Below are 8,083 nucleotides of genomic sequence, written 5' to 3'. Positions count from 1 at the left end.
GGGATCGTGGGGGTGGATTTCTCATGAATGGCTTAGCGCCACCCTCTTGATGCTGTCCTCACCATAGTAAGTGACTTTTCATGAGATCTGGCTGTTTAAAACTGTGTGGCCGGCCTCTCTCTCTCTATCTCCTGCTTTTGCCCATGTGATGTGCAAGGTCCTGCTTTGCTTTTCACCATGACTGTGTTTCCAGAGGAGTCCCCAGAAGCAGATGCCGGCACTATGTTTCCTGTACAGCCTGCACACCTGTGATCCATCTAAATGCCGCCCCGCCCCCCTTTTTAAAAATAATTACCCAGTCTCAGGTATTTCTTTATATAAATGCAAGAACGGCCAAATGCACTCTCAAATAAGTTTCTTGGATCGATCATTTCTATTTGAAATGAAGCCTCAGAAACTCGCCCTTTTGAGAAACAAGGTAAAAAACATTTACCAGAAGAACAAATTGAACTACTGTTAGGCAGAGTGCATTCTGGCCCAGTTTCTTTAACAAATTCTAGGGAAAACACAAACAAACTTCAGGTCAAATGTATAATTGTGACTGCTTAAACGTAAGCCTCTGTTGACTAAGGAAAACGAACAAATACAGAGTCTCACTCTATTGCACCAGCAGGAGTGCAGTGGTGTAATCATGGCTCATTGTAACCTTCTCTCCCTCCTTTGCTCAAGTGATCCTCCCACCTCAGCCTCCTGAATAGCTGGAACTATAGGTAAGAGCCACCATGCTTAGCTCATTTTTATTTTTGTTTTTTGTAGAGAGAAAGTTTCACTATATTGCCCCAGCTTGTCTCAAACTCCTGGGATCAAGTGATCCTCCCGCCTCGGCCTCCCAAACTTCTAGGATTACAGGCATGAGCCTCTGCTACCAGCCAAAATCAACCTTTTTAAAGAATTAAAGTTGATTTTATTCAGAAATCTTACCAAGGACTATGGCCTGAGGTCTATTGCCCAGAAGCAGCCCTCTGGAAAGAGCCTACCAGACTGCTCTGGCACAGTATTTCAGTGTGTTGTTAGTGTATTGATTCTTTGAGCACTGGAAATACTTCTTAATATTAATATGTGTATATTGAATGTATATGCATGAATATTTATAGAAACATAGTTACAGTGCTCATAAAATTCAGCCTAATTAAGGGTAAAGGGAGCTTGGATACTTTCACAGATTGTAACCAATTTAATTCCCTTACATTTCTTATCCCTTTGCCATTCCTGTCTTTTGAAAATGTGTGTGCCCAATACGAACCAGTGAGCCAAATAAGCAGTGTATGTATGTGCAAAACCTGCTTTCCGTTAAAGAAAGTCTACTTGAATTTTGATTGAAAAAGGTATTTTCTTCCCGTGGAGATGGTTGATCAAATATGTATGTAAGGGACACAGAAAAAACAATGTTTAAAATGAACCATCACAAGGAAAGAAAAATACAGTTAAAAAAAAGGAGTTAAAATAGAAAGAGCAAGAAAGAAGTAAGAAAACTTTATATTCAGAAAAATTGTCTTGCCATTTCAGATAATATTCTTTTTTTTTTGAAGTCATATTGAATTATTTATTAGTACAAGTAATTTAAAAAGGGTAAATTTAATATTATAACATAATGACACTTAAAAAGGGAAATTCTGATAAACTGGAAAATACTTTTCTTCACATTAATACCAGATCTGACACTATCACTTCTATAGGTAAACAATTCCTACCACACTACCTACTTCAAATTAAAATCCTAGCTAGGCAGTCTAGCCCTGGTATAATTACTGACCTTTATCTCATTTTTCCTATATAATCTCTATATTCAGAGCTTCCATTAGTCCCCCCCATGCTTTTTTTTTTAAGTTTTTGTTTTTATTATTATTATTATTATTATTATAATACTTTAAGTTCTAGGGTACATGTGCATAACGTGCAGGTTTGTTACATATGTATACTTGTGCCATGTTGATGTGCTGCAGCCATCAACTCGTCAGCACCCATCAACTCGTCATTTACCTCAGGTATAACTCCCAGTGCAATCCCTCCCCAATTCCCCCTCCCCATGATAGGCCCCAGTGTGTGATGTTCCCCTTCCCGAGTCCAAGTGATCTCATTGTTCAGTTCCCACCTATGAGTGAGAACATGCGGTGTTTGGTTTTCTGTTCTTGTGATAGTTTGCTGAGAATGATGGTTTCCAGCTGCATCCATGTCCCTACAAAGGACACAAACTCATCCTTTTTTATGGCTGCATAGTATTCCATGGTGTATATGTGCCACATTTTCTTAATCCAGTCTGTCACTGATGGACATTTGGGTTGATTCAAATTTGCTGATGAATATGTTAAGGTAGGAAGGATTTTTTTAGTCTTACCAGAATATTATGAATGTGTATACTATTTTAAATAAACAGTACTTTGTTCTACATATTCTTTTATAACCTGTCTACTTTCGCAGCTTCCATTCATACTTCTCTTTCCCTTTGACTCTCTGATCTAGCCACAGTGAATTTCTAATAGTACCTTATTTGTACATATTATCTTACAAAGATCTTTCTACCTGGGATGTTTTCCCTCCATTCTTTCCCAGCTTAATATATATGACAACTTCATATGTCAGGTACATTGCCATTTTCTCAAAGAAACCTTTCTATCCCTTCGTTATAGACAAATTCCTCATAGTATATAGTCTTACAGCACTCTCTCTCCTTCTTAGTAGCGAAATATGTAATGTTTCATTTTTCTTAGATTAAATAATGTTTTTCTCCAGGAAAAACAAGGTTTCCATGTGGGAAAGGTCACAACCTTTGCTTGCCATTTCCCAAATATGTATTAGTACTCATCTCTATTCTAATTCTGTGTTGTCTGCACAACAAAGATGCTGAAGCCTAAAAATTACATTTTCTAAACTCCCTTGCAGCTGGGTGTTGCAAGGATTGAATAGGTTCTGCCAATAGCATAAGCCTTGGTGGTAACCACAGGTGATTATGTGCCTGAGACAGTAGCATCAGTAGTTTCAGTAATGAAAGCAGGAAAACTCCTGCCTGATCTCATCTTTGCCCTAATTCCATCACATGTGTAACAGATTTCCTGCATTGAATCCCTCACTGCCTTGCTTAGCTTGGTTTCTGATTTCCTAACTGGATCCTGACGAGTAAACCTAGTTCATAGTGTGTATTACGGATGAATAAATATACCTATTTTCCCACTCAATATGCCATACATATGTTTTATGCAATTAAATACAGGTCTAAATCAATATTGATTTTCCAAATCCATTTAAATTACTCCCTTCTAGCTAAGCTATAAAATAGAAATAGGATTCTTTTAAACCCTTTCTATCTTAGTGGAAGGTACACTTAATGTTTAATTTTCTGTTTATTTTATCAGGCCTTAGCCACAAATGATAAGGAGTTGTAATTAGGACTTTTGAATTAAATGGATTTACTGAGAATGCATATGGTTGTTTTTAAGTTTAATTTTTATTAATAATTTAGATTTATGAATACTAGTTAATTTGATCACAATGATAAAGTATCTTTCAAAATGTATTTTAATACATTCTATGTAAATAAAAAGATTGTTAAAAATAAACTGGTCATAAATAATAGCTGTATTTGTATTTGGTATCCTATTTGACTGATATTTTCCTTCTTTGTGATATTAGAAAAAAATTATCCCAGAGTTCTATATAGTCCTGATGACACTTCTAAAGCTTCAAGAGAGTAATAGAAATGTTTCAAACTTGAAGATTAGTGTATAATTGAACAGATTCTGGTTCACCCTAACTTTGAGTGGTTTTGGAGGCAGAATAATATATCCATTGGGAGAAGAATGTAACACATTAAAAATGCCACTCTCTTTAAATTTAACATAGTTATGATAAAATGAAAGCCATGAAACATTATCTTTGTATTAAAAATCATTTGTTATATTTTAAAAGGTGTCTCAGCATATACAGAAATGAAAACAAAAATGACAGGCATTTGAACTAAACAAAGAACTGATTAATTTCCAATTGATTAATCAAAATGAAGTTAAAGTTTCTTGGAAGATATATTTTGACTTTCATTTTTTCTCTAGTGAAAAATGACAGATTTTTTTATTATGTATTCTTGCCAAACAATATAAGCAGTTAAGGCCTTTAGTTAAATATTTTAATGAAAGAACCTGTTTCTGTACATCCAAAGTTTTATATTTGAGTAGAAGTCCATGTAGTCTGTTTGAAATAATCGTGAAAAGTTGAAAAATGACTTTGGAAGGATATAAACTTATTTTTAAAGTAATTATTATATGAACTTTCTGAATTTTTAAACATTATTTTTTCACTCTAGATCTTTACTTTCCAAGAATTATTTAAAAAACTGGATAAGCTTATAGTTTGTGGGATAGATATTAAAATTGTTGTCTCTAATCCAAATAAATTTACAACAAACTTGCATTAACAAGTTATCAGACAATATCTAAACCTAAACGCATCAAGGATCTTATTTTATGCATCATTTTAATATCTGGTCCATGACTTACGAGAAGAAGCAGGTCTTTCCTTTGTAGTTGTGAAATCTTAAGTTTTTTAAGCTGTTGAAATTAAAAAAGAAATAACATGAGGACTCATACTTATTTCTCTTCTCCCAGATTATGTGCCAGATAAAAGGAAAGGGGAAAAAATTAAAATATGTTGTCTACAAAGATCCTTTGTAGATCCTTTTGGTGGCAACTAAAAGAAAAACAAAGGGAGAATAGGGAGAAGAAAATATACAACAAAATTATATTTAAAAATTTCTAATGTTTTCCTAAAATTTTACTAATCACCGAGCAGGAACAAGATAGACATCCACACATACAGACACACATACACAATCACACCTTGGTAATTTTTAACTTTTTTATTTTGAAATGCTTATAGATTCATAGAAGGTTGGAAAGATAGGGATGGAGAGGTTCTGTGTATCAATTTCTTATTTATCTCCCAATGGATACATATTAAATAATTATAATGTCTAAACAAGGAAACCGACATTGATATCAATGTTATTTTACTGATGTATCATTGTTCTATGTCATTTAATCACAAGTGTAGATTTTTGTAATTATCCCTGCAATCAGGATACAGACCTCCTTCATAAATACAAAAATCTGCCTCCTGTTAACTTTTAGTAATACACTCACCAGTCCCTCACACATCCCTGAACACTGGCAATTATTACTTTGAACTTTAAAGTGTAAATGCAAACTTCAAATCCTTCTAAAAATCAATAAAAAACAAACAAAACAGGCCACTTACAATGAGGTCACAGTCAGGCTGATAAAAAGCTTCTTATTAGTAACCTGGACCTCATCTCTGAAAAAAAGAGAAATTTTTCTTGAACAAAATACAGTTGAAATATTTATTTGAAGTAAAATAAGTGAGAAGACTATGTGTTTAGTGCTTCTTCTCTGAAGAGAAGCACTGAACACTTTTGGTTAACTTATATCTTCTGAAAAATTTAGTTTTCAACCAAACAATAAATAGAAGAGGTAGGGTTTTTTACAAGAATATAAATAAAGTTTATGAAAGAGGTCCATCTAACATGTGACTTTTCTCTTTCCATTAAACTATTATGGAATTTTCACTGATAAAAATTTTCTTCAGAGCAGGCATAGTGGCTCACACCTGGAATCCTAGCACTTTGCGAGGCCGAGGCGGGCAGATCACCTGAGGTCAGGAGTTTGAGACCAGCCTGACCAACATGGAGAAATCCCATCTGTACTAAAAAATACAAAATTTGCTGAGCGTGGTGGCACATGCCTGCAATCCCAGTTACTCGGGAGGCTAAGGCAGAACCGCTTGAACCCCGGAGGTGGAGGTTGCGGTGAGCCGAGATTGAGCCTTTGCGCTCCAGCCTGGGCCACAAGAGTGAAACTCCATCTCAAAATAAATAAATAAATAAAATAAAATAAAGTTTCTTCAAAGTCTTTTAGAGTTTAGATTAATATGTAAATAAGTAGCTATATAATTATTTATTTGTATTTCCATAGGTTTATGGGGAACAGGTGGTGGTTGGTTACATGAGTAAATTCTTTAGTGGTGATTTGTGAGATTTTGGTGCACCTATCACCCGAGCAGCATACACTGTACTCAATTTGTAGTCTTTTAGCCCTCACCATCCTCCCATCCATTCTCGCAAGTCCCCAAAGTCCATTGTATAATTAAATATCTATACAATTCATTGAATCAGAGTAAGAATCATTTATATATATATAAAATATATATAGTGTATACATATACATGTAATGTGTTATATATATATAATAGATAATGTATTCTCTTATTGAGAATTGAATACATACTATACTTAAGTATACATACACAGTTGATATATATACATATGGCCAGGCATGGTGGCTCATGCCTGTAATCCCAGCACTTTGGGAGGCTGAGATGGGTGGATCACACGAGGGTAGGAGTTCAAGACCAGTCTGACAAACTGAAACTCCATCTCTGCTAAAAATACAAAAATTAGCTGGATGTGATGGCACATGCTTGTAATCCCAGCTACTCAGGAGGCTGAGGCAGGAGAATTGCTGGTACCTGGGAGGCAGAGGTTGCAGTGAGCTGAGATCATGTCAGTGCACTCCAGTCTGGGTGACAGAGTGAGAGTCCATCTCAAAAAAAAAAAAAAAAAAAAAAAAAAGGTGTGTGTGTGTGTGTGTGTGTATGTTAATTGTATAGTATGTCTGCATTGTCTTAATTGGATACATATCTTACGATATTTTTCTCTTATTGAGGTAAAATTCATCTAACACAAAATTAACTACTTTAAGGTATACAATTGCTGGTATTTAGTACATTCATTCAGCTCCAAAACTTTTAGGACATTTGCTTGAGCTGCAGAAAGCCCCACTGCAGAGCTTTCTGCTGGCCCCATATGATACCCACACGTTGGTATAATCTCCTTCCACATCAACTCTGGGCTTGTCGTTGTGACGTGCTTTGGCCGAAAGGACAGCAAAAACAATTCAAACAAAAGCTTGGTAAATGCTGGCACGTTGAGTCTTGCCCTCTTGAAATTCAGCCTCCATGTTAAGAAGTCTTGGTTATTCTCCTGGAAAAGTTATGCAGAAAACAGAAGCACCCTGGTCAAGAGTCCTCATGGAGGTCATAAGAAGGGAAGCCATCTGTGACCTGCCAACCACAAAATAACTTGCCAATTGACTGTGAATGCATGAGTAGCACTCACTTATTCCCACGTGGAACTGTGATTAGTTCCCCAGCTAAACCCTGGCTAAATACCAACACACAGTATTGTGGGCAAAGAAATAGTAGTTATTTTAAGCAAATAAATTTTGAATCACTTAGTTTTGCAACAAATAGAAAATCAAAACACTGCCTTTCAACTATTTTCTACAGCTCTGCTGTCTACCCATCTAAATGCTACCTCTAATCACAGACTTCTAATATCGAAAAAATCCTGTGCTTGTTTTATGACAGAGTACAACACAAAAGGAGAGAGTAGAAAACGAAGGAGTGCTTGAACCATAATAGCTCTCAAAACATTAACTCAAAGAGCCCCTTGTATAAAACTACCTTTGAAATCCTATGGATCCAACTTTGTGGTAAGGTTCTTTTAAACAGGGACCAGAACAGTCTGGATTCTTTCTGGGTAAATTCTGACTTACTTTTTTCCTCCTAAGTCTCTCCTCCGTCATTTGGGGAAGATAGGAAGGGATTCTAATTATTAAGTTATGCATACGTATCTACCTGTGTTTCTTGTTTTCTCACATGCTATTAGTGGGGATAATAGCAAGTCATTAGGCATATATGTCATGGCACATACTGGCCCTCTCACCTGCTCCATCAATCTCTGCAAATACTAATGATGTTCTCTCTTCACAAATAGACTTAAAGAACAACAAAAAATTAACCTGGAGCTTCTTTCACAAGATAGTTTGTCATTTTTATAAAGTAACTGGTTTTTAAGGAATTCAATTTATCTTTTGTTGTCATTAGTTCATTTTCTGTGCCTCTCGCTTCAGTTTCACCCTACTATTGAGAAATTCAATTTTTATGATGGAGGAGTATTGGACTCATGTTTCAAGTACTTTTTTGGGGGACATAATGATATTAAAATAATGGGCTAGAC

Source organism: Macaca nemestrina, chromosome 6 (assembly GCF_043159975.1).
Source record: "Macaca nemestrina isolate mMacNem1 chromosome 6, mMacNem.hap1, whole genome shotgun sequence".
In the NCBI taxonomy this organism is placed as follows: domain Eukaryota; kingdom Metazoa; phylum Chordata; class Mammalia; order Primates; family Cercopithecidae; genus Macaca; species Macaca nemestrina.
The sequence above is the reverse complement of the archived record's forward strand: the minus strand, read 5'-3'. Positions refer to the sequence as shown.